Genomic DNA, 12,111 nt, shown 5'->3' with positions numbered 1-12,111 from the left:
CATCAGTCCTTCCAATGAATATTCAGGGCTGATTTCCTTTAGGATGGACTTGTTGGATCTCCAAGCTGTCCAAGGGACTCTCAAGAGTCTTCTCCAACACCACAGTTCAAAAGCATCAATTCTGTGGCGCTCAGATTTATTTATAGTCCAACTCTCACATCCATACATGACTACTGGAAAAACCATAGCTTTGACGAGATGGATCTTTGTTGGCAAAGTAATGTCTCTGCTTTTTAATATGCTGTCTAGGTTGGTCATAACTTTTCTTCCAAGGAGGAAGTGTCTTTCAATTTCATGGCTACAGTCACCATCTGCAATGATTTTGAAGCCCTCCAAAATAAAGTCTGTCACTGTTTGCACTGTTTCCCCAACTATTTGCCATGAAGTGATGGGGCCAGATGCCATGACCTTAGTTTTCTCAATGTTGAGTTTTAAGCCAACTTTTTCACTCTCCTTTTTCACTTTCATCAAGAGGCTCTTTAGTTCTTCACTTTCAGCCATAAGGGTGGTGTCATCTGCATATCTGAAGTTATTGATATTTCTCCCAGCAATCTTGATTCCAGCTTGTGCTTCATACAGTCCAGGGTTTCGCATGATATATTCTGCATATAAGTTAAAAAAGCAGGTGACAATATACAGCCTTGATGTATTCCTTTCCCAATTTGGAACCAGTCTATTGTTCCATATCCAGTTCTAACTGTTGCTTCCTGACCTACACACAGATTTCTCAAGAAGCAGGTTGGGTGGTCTGGTATTCCCATCTTTTGAAGAATTTTCCACAGTTTGTTGTGATCCACATAGTCAGAGGCTTTGGCATTGTCAATAAAGCAGAAGTTGATATTTTTCTGGAACTCTCTTGCTTTTTCGATGATCCAGTGGATGCTGGCAATTTGATCTCTGGTTCCTCTGCCCTTTCTAAATCCAGATTGAACATCTGGAAGTTCATGGTTCATGTACTGTTGACACTTGGCTTGGAGAATTTTGAGCATTACTTCACTAGCGTGTGAGATAAGTGCAATTGTGCGGTAGTTTGAGCATTCTTTGCCATCGCCTTTCTTTGGGACTGGAATGAAACTGACCTTTTCCAGTCCTGTGGCCACTGCTGAGTTTTCCAAATTTGCTGTCATGTTGAGTGCAGCACCTTCACAGCATCACTTTTTAGGATTTGAAATAGCTCAACTGGAATTCCATCACCTCCACTAGCTTTGTTCGTAGTGATGCTTCCTAAGACCCACTTGACTTCACATTCCAGGACGTCTGGTTCTAGGTGAGTCATCATACCATCTTGATTATCTGGGTCATGAAGATCATTTTTTTTTTATAGTTCTTCTATGTTTTCTTGCCACTTCTTATTAATATCTTCTGCTTCTGTTAGGTCCATACCATTTCTCTTCTTTATTGTGCCCATCTTTGCATGAAATATTCCCTTGGTATCTCTAACTTTCTTGAAGAGATCTCGAGTCTTTCCCATTCTATTGTTTCCCTCTATTTCTTTGCACTGATCTCTGAGGAAGGCTTTCTTATCTCTCCTTGTTATTCTTTAGAACTCTGCATTCAAATGGGTATATCTTTTCTTTTCTCCTTTGCCTTTCTCTTTTCTTCTTTTCTCAGCTATTTGTAGGGCTTCATCAGACAGCCATTTTGCCTTTTTGCATTTCTTTTTCCATGAGTCAAGGCAAATTTGAAGTGGTCAAACAGGAGATGGCAAGAGTGAACATCAACATTTTAGGAATCAGTAAACTGAAATGGACTGGAATGGGTGAATTTAACTCAGATGACCATTATATCTACTACTGTGGGCAAGAAGCCCTTAGAAGAAATGGAGTAGCCCTCATAGTCAACAAAGCAGTCCAAAATGCAGTACTTGGATGCAATCTCAAAAATGACGGAATGACCCCTGCTCGTTTCCATGGCAAACCATTCAATATCACAGTAATCCAAGTCTATACCTCAACCAGTAACGCCAAAGAAGCTGAAGTTGAATGATTCTATGAATACCTACAAGACCTTCTAGAACTAAGACCAAAAAAAGATGTCCTTTTCATTATAGGGGACTGGAAAGCAAAAGTAGGAAGTCAAGAAATACCTGGAGTAACAGGCAAATTTGGCCTTGAAGTACAAGTAAAGCAGGGCAAAGGCTAATAGAGTTTTGCCAAGAGAACGCACTGGTCATAGCAAACACCCTCTTCCAACAACACAACAGAAGACTCTACATATGGACATCACCAGACGGTCAATACCGAAATCAGATTGATTATATTCTTTGTGGCCAAAGATGGAGAACCTCTATACAATCAACAAAAATAATACTTGGAGCTGACTGTGGCTCAGATCATGAATTCCTTATTGCCCAATTCAGACTTAAATTGAAGAATGTAGGAAACATCACTAGACCATTCAGGTACGACCTGCATAAATCCCTTATGATTATACAGTTGAAGTGACAAAGATTCAAGGGATTAGATCTGATAGACAGAATGCCTGAAGAACTATGGATGGAGGTTCGTGACATTGTATAGGGGACAGGGATCAAGACCATCCCCAAGAAAAAAGAACTTGGGGTTATCATAGGGTAAATCAAGGAACCACTGGATTTTTATACTTTTTTTGTGTGGTATGGGCTTACCTGGTGGCTCAGACAGTAAAGTATCTGCCTGCAATGCAGGAGATCTGGGTTTGAGCCCTGGGTCAGGAAAATCCCCTGGAGAAGGGAATGGCTACCCACTGCAGTATTCTTTCCTGGAGAATTCCATGGACAGAGGAGACTGGCAGGCTATAGTCCATAGTTTCACAAAGAGTCAGACATGACTGAGTGACTAACACACACATTGTGCAGTATATTTCTTTCCTAAAGTATTTTAAAATCAATTCAAAACAAACACTTGTTGAAATTAAAATGTATCATAATATATTGAAATAAAACTTTAAAAATTCATCATTTGAGTTAATGTTCAGAAGAAAAGATTGATCTACATGAGGAGCAGAGTTAAAAAGAGAGCTACCAAGACTACACAATGTTGGAAGGACAGTCTCTTCAAAAAATGGTGCTGGGAAAATTGGATAGCCACATGTAAAAAAAGTGAAATTAGATCATTCTTTAACTCCATACACAAAAACAAGCTCAAAATAGATTAAATACCTAAATGTGAGACTGAGCACTGTAAAACCCCTGGAAGAAACATAGGCAGAAGAGTCTCTGATATAAATAACAGCACCATCTTTTTTTGATCCATCTCCTAGAATAAGGGACATAAAAACAAAAATAAACAAATGGGACCTACTTAAAGCCTTTTGCACTGCAAAGGAAGCAATAAATAAAAAGAAAAGAAAACCTACAGATTGGGAGAAAATATTTGCAAATGATGTCACTGATGAGCGGTTAGTCTCCAAAGTTTGCAAACAGCTTATGACACATAACAGCAGTAAAATAAACAACGCATTCTGAAAAATGGGCAGAAGACCTGAATAGACATTTCTCCTAAGGGGATATACAGATGGCCAGTAGGCACATTAAAAGATTTTCAACATCACTAGTTATTAGAGAAACACAAATCAAAACTACAATGAGCTATCACCTCACATTGGTCAGAATGACTGTCATCAAAAAATCCACAAATAACAGGGGTTTCTGGTTCAAGATGGCAGAGTAGAAGTATGTGTGCTCATCTCCTTCTGTGAGAGCACCAAAACCACAACTACCTGTTGAACAATCATTGACTGGAGGATGCTAGAACCCACCAAAAAAGGTAACCCACATCCAAAGACAAAGAAGAAGTCACAGTGAGAGAGTAGGAGGGGCACTGTCACAATAAAATCAAATCCCATACCTGCCAGGTGAGTGACCCAGAAACTGGAGAAGAAGAATACCAAAGAAGTTCTACCACTGTTGTGAAGGTTCTGAATCCCATGCCAGGCTTCTTAGCCTGGGGATCTGACACACAGACTGGGAATCCCCAGGGAATCTGACCTTGAAGGCCATCAGGATTTGATTATAGGACTTCCACAGGGCTGGGGTAAATAGAGACTCCAGTCATGGAGGGCACAAACAAAATCTTACACACACCAAGACCCAGAAGAAAGGAGCAGCGACCCCACAGAGAACTGAACCAATACCACCTCATAGTGTTGGAGGGTCTCCTATGGAGGTGTAGGTTATCAAGGGCTCACTGCAGGGACAGGGGCACTGGCAGAAGCAGTCCAGGAATGTCCCCCTTGGCATATGCCCTCTTGGAGGTTGACATTAACCTTACATAGAGCCCAAAGACCCCAGGGCTGGGTCATCTCAGACCAAATAACTACCAGGGAGAGAGTGCAACCCCACCCACCAGCAGATAATTGGATTAAAGCTTTACTGAGCAAAGCCCTACCCACTAGAGCCGGACTGTTTTTCACATTGCTAGTCCCTCTCATCCGAAGCTTGTACAAACCTCTTAGCCTTCTCAAGGACAGACAGAAAAAGCAAGAACAACCACAATCCCACAGCAGGTAGAACAAAAAACTACATTAAAGAAAGTTAACCAGGATAAAAAAGCAGAATATTATGTCTCAGATGAAAGAACAAGATAAAACCCTAGGAAAACAACTAATGAAGTGGAGATAGGCCAACCTTTCAGAAAAAGAATTCAGAATAATGATAGCGAAGATGATCCAGGATCTGGGGAAAACAATGGAGAAGATGCCAGAAAAGTTTACCAACAACCTACAAAACTAAAGAACAAACAAACAGAGATGAATAATACACTAGAAGGAAGCAACAGCAGGATAACTGAGGCAGAAGCACAGATAAATAGCCTGGAGGAAAGAATGGTGGAAATCACTGCCACAGAACAGAATATAGAAAAAAGAATTAAAAAATGAAGACAGCTTAAGAGCCCTGGGACAACATTAAAGGCATCAACATTTGCATTATTGGGGTCCCAGAAGGAGAAGAAAGAGAGAAAGTACCTGAGAAAATATTTGAAGCGATAAGAGCTGAAAACTTTCCTAACATCGGAAAGGAAATAGTCAACCAAATCCAGGAAGCACAGAGAATCCCAGGCCGAATAAACCCAAGGAGGGACACTCCAATACACATAGTAATCAAACTGACAAAAATTAAAGACAGAAGTAAAATATTAAAAGAAACAAGGGAAGAATGACAAATAACATACAAGGGACTCCCTTAATATTATCAGCTGATTTCTCAACAGAAACTCTACAAGCCAGAAGAGAATGGCATGATGAAAGGGAAGAACCTACAATAAAGAATACCCTATGCAATATTGTAAGTTAAAAAATAGAAAATAAACTAATTAAAAAAAAAAAGAATACTCTATGCAGCAAGACTCTCCTTCAGATATGATGGAGAAATCAAAAGGTTTCCAGACAAGCAAAAGTAAAAGAATTCAGCACTACCAAAGCAGCTTTATAGCAAATGCTAAAGGAACTTCTCTAGGCAGGAAACACAAGAGAAGGAAAAACCTACAGAAAATAGCCCAAAACAATTAAGAAAATGATAATAGGATCACACATACAACTACTTTAAGTGTAAATGGATTAAATGCACCAATCAAAAGACACAGACCAGCTGGGCAGATGAAAACATGTGCACGTACGCACTTCCACCTACCACATTACTCTGCTGGATGTACATAATTATTTTATATTGTGAGGTTAATCATGTTCCTATTATGGCTTTCAATTATAATTATATTTTATTTTTTGTCCGGCTATTGATTGTGATGGAGAGGGCAATGGCACCCCACTCCAGTACTCTTGCCTGGCAAATCCCGTGGACGGAGGAGCCTGGTAGGCTACAGTCCATGGGGTCGCTAAGAGTCGGACACGACTGAACGACTTCACTTTCACGCACTGGAGAAGGAAATGGCAATCCACTCCAGTATTCTTGCCTGGAGAATCCCAGGGACGGCGGAGCCGGATGGGCTGCCGTCTATGGGGTCGCACAGAGTCGGACACGACTGAAGCGACTTAGCAGCAGCAGCAGCAGCAGCATTGATTGTGAAAAACTGATAAACATCGCTTATTATTGTGATTATGTAACTATTACTGACTTAATACCATTGTATGATTATTGGTCAAAAGAAAAATAACAGAATTCTATATCACAAAAACTACCATTTAATAGAAAAACTGGTAATCCCTTAAAATCCAGATGCATATCAAAATTATCTTGGAATTTTTTGAAAAATACAAATGCCCAGGCATTGCTTTTTTCTCCAAAGCTCCAGATATGTTTCTAATGAGCACTCATGTTTAAAAACAACTGGATTATATTACGCTGTTTTATTTAGTTTGTTTCATTTTTTCTATTTCATATTCAGTGCTCCAATTTCATTTATTTCATTTATCAAATTTCTCCATCTCCTTTTTTTCTTTTTCGATGTTCTTTCTCAGACTTCTATCAAGTGTAGTAGAAAAACTTATGTATATATAAATAATATGTATACTATATATATTTTAGAAAACTTATGATTTTTTGCCTAACTAAAAAATTTATGACATTGGCTTCCTCTTGTTTGACTTAGTATTAATAGAATGCTAGATTTCTAATTTAAAAAATAGATATGTAACAAGCAACAAAGGTTTACTGTACAGCACAGGGCTACAGCCAGTGTCTTACGGTAACCTGTGATGGAAAACAATCTGAAGAGTAATAGATGTGTATGTGTATGGCTGAATCACTTTGCCATGCACCTGAAACACTGTGTCAACTGTATTTTAATAAAATATATATGTTAAGATGGGAAAACAACTTAGACATAAAAAATCTGCTTGGATCAACATGAAACAGCCTTTTTATAAAATAAAACTGGATATGACTGATTTACAATGTTGTGTAATTTTCTGGTGTATGGCAGGGTGATTCAGTTGTATATATATATAAATATACATATCTACATACATACACAGTTGTATACATCTACATATATACATACATATGTACGTGTGTGTGTGTATATATATATATATATATATATATATATATATATATATATATATATTCTTTTTTGGATTCTTTTCCACTGTAGGTTGTTGCAGGATGTTGAATATAGTTCACTGTGCTATACATAGGTCCTTCTTGTTTGTTTTATACATGGTAATGTCTGTTAATCTCAAACTCCTAGTTTATCTCTCCCTGCCTTTTTCCCCTTTAGTAATCATGAATTTGTTTTCTATGTCTCTGGATTTACTTCTGTTTTATACATACATCCATTTGTATCATTTTTTTAGAATCCACACTTAAGCAATATTTGATATTTGTCTTTGACTTACTTCACTGAGTATGATAATCTCTGTGTGCATGCTAAGTCACTTCAGTCGTGAACCTATGGACTACAGCCTACCAGACTCCTCTGTCCATGGTATTCTCCAGGCAAGAATACTGGAATGGGTTGCCATGCTCTCCTCCAGGGGATCTTCCTGACCCAGGGATAGAACCTGCGTCTCTTATGTCTAACCTGTATTGGCAGGCAGGTTCTTTACCACTAACACCATCTGATCATCTCTAGGTCCATCCATGTGTTGCAAATAACATTATTTCATTCTTTTTAATGGCTGAGTAATATTCCATTCTATATATGAACCATATCTTGTTTACCCATTCATCTAGTCAATGGACATTTAGGTTACTTCCATATCTTTTCTATTGTATTAATAAATAGTGCTCCTAGGGAAGAAAAAAATCTTCGAACAACAAATGCTATCTTGAGAGGGTGTGGAGAGAAGGGGACCCCCCTACACTGTTGGTGGGAATGTAAATTGGTACAGCCACTATGGAGAACAGTATGGAGGTTCCTTAAAAAACTAAAAATAGAGCTACTATATTACTCTATAATTCCACACCTGGGCAAGTATCTGGAGAAGACATGATCCAAAAGGATACGTTTACTCCAGTGTCCATTGTGGTACTGTTTACAATGGCCAAGACATGGAAGTAACCTAAATGCCCATCGACAGAGTAAAGGATAAAGAAGATGTGGTATATAAATATACACACACGATGGAATATTACACAGCCATTAAAAAGAATTAAATAATGCCATCTGCAGCAACATGATGCACCTGTGAAACTGTCAGCTGGTCAGTCGTGCCTGACTCTTTGTGACCCCATGGACTGTAATCTGCCAGGATCCTCTCTCCATAGGATTTCCCACACAAGAATACTGGAGTAGGTTGCCATTCCCTTATCCAGGGGATTTTCCCAACCCAGGGGTTACATTGCAGGGAGAGTCTGAGTCACCAGGGAAGAGAGTGTCATACTGAGTGGCAGAAGTCAGACAGAGAAGGAGAAATATCATATGACATCTCTTATATGTGGAATCTAAAAGGAAATGATACAAATGAACTTACTTACAAAACAGAAAGAGACTCACAGACTTAGAAAACAAACTTAAGCTTGCCAGGAAGGAAGGGACAGTAAGAGACTTTGGGAAGGTCATGTACACACTGCTATATTTAAAATGGATAACCAACAAGGACCTATTATACAGCACATGGAACTCTGCTCAGTGTTATGTGCCAGCCTGAATGGGAGGGGGCTTTGAGGGAGAATAGATACATGTATATATATGGCTGAGTCCCCTCACTGTTTAACTGAAACTACCACAGCATTGTTAATCAGCTATGCCCCAATAGAAATGAAAAGCTTAAAGTTTGGGGGAAAAAACAGGGCTACCGACCATCATTTTGAAATTATATCTAGGGCAGCCATTCACAAGTGATTCAAGAAGCTGCTCTCCTTTGGAGGAATAATGACACATCAGATCACAACTTAGTCTTCCCAGTGGTGCCAGGTGTTTAGATTCTCATCTTGCCCGAGAAGTGGCAGTTCCTATAGAAGGGGTATTCAGCAAGGTGTTTGAATCATGAGTAGATTTCTAATCTTGGGCCCTTTCACCTTTGTTTCTATTGTTCTATTAATATATTACTTGGTGAAGTTTTTGAATATTGGCAAAAGCTACCCAGTTTGTGGAAGCTGTATCCACTGAAAATGACATGTAGGTTGGGAATGAAATATCTTTTTTGATTGTTGAATTGCACATTTACAACTGGATGAGCAGGTGGAGATATTTTAAGGAACCACATATGATAGATAAAAGTAATGTCTCCTACTTCTAGCCTCTGTGAATGTCTCTTAGCTCACAGGTTCTTGGCTTATGAAACAAGCATTGTATTAGTCAAGAGATCTCCTGAGAAACAGAAACAGTAGGATTTATATAGATACATATAAGAGGAGATATTATAGGAATTGGCTAATGTGGTTATGTTGGCCAAGATGCCCCATGATACACTGTCTGCAAGCTGGACAACCAGGAAAGCTAGCTGTGTAATTCAGTTCATGACGACAGCCCTGAGAATCAGGGGCTGATGGTGTAGGAACCAGTCTGACTATGAAAACACAAGAACTAGAAGCACCGATGTCCAAGGGCAGGAGAAGACAGAGGTATCAGCTCAAGTAGGGAAAGAGTGAGTTCACACTTCCTTGATCTTTTTGTTCCAGTGGGGCCCTCTGGAAACTCGATGATGCCTACCCACATTGGGGAGGGTCATCTGCACTATTCAGTTCACCAGTTCGAATGCTAATCTCTTCCAGAAACATTCCCAGAAATAATATATACCAACTATCTGGACATTCCTTGGCCCAGGAAAGTTGACACATAATATTAAGTATCACAAGCATGTAGGGGAAAACTTATAAGGACATTCTTCCTGTTTATGTAGAAAATGAAGTAACCTTGTAGGTAGATTTTAAACCTCTATTTGACGGCAAGCATGCCCATTGGCATAGAAAACACACTACTACTGGCCATTAACATTTTTTATTCTTCTGAATATTTTTGGTTCAAAAAGTCCATTTTAGGACTATGAATTCTATTTTAATTTTCTTGCTCAAAGTGTGATTTGTTATACATACACACACACACACACACACACACACACATATAAAGTAATTTTATATTTTTGCAACTCTGCCATTCTTTATTAATAAGTAGAGTTAGAATAATCAGTAAGAGCAGTGCTATACTGATGTAAAATACCTGTAGTTTCCAAAACATTGGCATGCTCATAAGGTGCTCTGAATTGAGTTAGGGCCACAATATAAAAATTCACAAGGTATTATTTTTCTAACATTTTCAAAATCTTTGAAAAGTATTTGAGACACATGCAACAGTGTGGATAAACCTTGAAGATAGTATCCTAAGTGAAATAAGCCAGACCCAGAAGGCCAAATATTGTATGATTCCACATGTATGAGGTACCTAAAGGAGTCAAACTGATAGGAACAGAGAGTATAATGGTGTTGCCAGGGGCTGAAAAGACGGGAGAATGGGGACTTACTATTTAATGGGCAACAGTTTGGGTAAATGAAAAGGTTCTGAAGGTGGATGGTGGTGATAGTTGCACAATGATGTTCATGTCCTTAATGCCAGTGAGCTGTACACGTAAAATAAGGTATCATCTCACACCAATCAGAATGGCCATCATCAAAAAAAAAAAATTGCAAATAAATTATGGTGAAGATGTGGAGAAAAAGGGAAATTCTTGCACAGTTGGAGGGAATGTAAATTGATATAACTGTGAAGAACAGAATGGAGATTCCTGAAAAAACTAGGAATAAAGCTATCATACGACCCAGAAATCCCTCTGCTGGGCATATGCCCTGAGAAAACCGTAATTGAAAAAGACACATGTACCCCAGTGTTCACTGAAGCACTATTTACAACAGCTAGGACTTGGAAGCAACTTGAATGTCCATTGACAGATGAATGGATAAAGAAGATGTGGCACATATATACAACGGAATATTACTCAGCCATAAAAAATAGTGCATCTGAATCAGTTCCAGTGAGGTAGATGAACCTACAGCTGGTCATAAAGAGTGAAGCAAGTCAGACAGAGAAAAACAAATACCATATATGAATGCATATATATGAAATCTAGAAAAATGGTATTGATGAACCTGTTTGCAGGGAAGGAATGGAAACTTAGTTACAGAGAATGGACTTATGGACACAATGGGGGAAGAATACAGTGGGACGAATGGAGAAAGTGGCATCAACATACACACTGTGTGTATGTGTTAGTTGCTCAGTTGTGTCCGATTCTTTATGACCCCATGGACTGTGGCCCGCCAGGCTTCTCTGTCCATGGGATTCTCCAGGCAAGAATACTGGAGTGAGTTGCCATTCCCTTCTCCAGAGGAACTTCCCAACCTAGGGATCAAACCCAGGTCTCCTGCATCACAGGCGGGTTCTTTACCGTTTGAGCTACAGGGAAGTCCTAACGTATACACCACTGTTTGTAAAATAGATAGCTGGTGAAAAGTTACTATACAGCACAGGGAGCCCAGCCTGACACTCTGATGACCTAGAGAGGTGGGACTTGGGGAGGTAAGGGAGGCTCAAGCAGGAGGTGATATATGTATAAGTACGGCTGATTTGTGCTGTTGTACAGCAGAAACCAACACAACATTGTAAAGCAATTTTCCCTCAAATAAAAATTATAAAAAATAAAAATAAAGCAGGAAAAAATGGTGAATTTTATGTTATGTATATTTTATAATAAAAATAATAAGTAATAATGGTATAGATATGCTCCAGGAACTCTGGCCTGCAAGCAAGTAGTTAGCAGAGAGGGGTCACATTGAAGATGGAGTGACACAGGGGTAAGAAGGCAGGGCTGGGGCCAACTTATTAGACAATCTTTTTGTTCTTACCTCTCTCACCATCAAGATGGTATTGGTCTAAGCTTTGGCTCTGACAACTGCCTACACTGTGCTTTCAGGCCCTACAGCAGAACAGAGGAGTCAGTGTAATTACTGGATTATTAAGGCTTTCAGCTGGACAGACAGCTGGATGGTTACAGGACGACCACAGAATTAAATGATGGTGCCTTTAATGTACATCTCAGAGGTGAGTCTTTGCTCATTGATTTTTCTCTTCTTGGCCTCAGATCTCATTTGAAGAACTTGGTAAATGCAGTAATGGATATTTAAACACTTCTGAATACCAACCTGTGTTCAGATAATTTAGGTTTAATGACTGGCCTGACGTTGGTAGAAGAAAGATGGCTGTCTGAGAAACTGCACTGCAGGTAGATGGCACGGACACA

This window comes from Giraffa tippelskirchi, chromosome 13, assembly GCF_054371585.1.
Source record: "Giraffa tippelskirchi isolate mGirTip1 chromosome 13, T2T-mGirTip1v1.2.pri, whole genome shotgun sequence".
Classification (NCBI taxonomy): Eukaryota; Metazoa; Chordata; class Mammalia; order Artiodactyla; family Giraffidae; genus Giraffa; species Giraffa tippelskirchi.
This window is presented reverse-complemented; position numbering follows the sequence as displayed.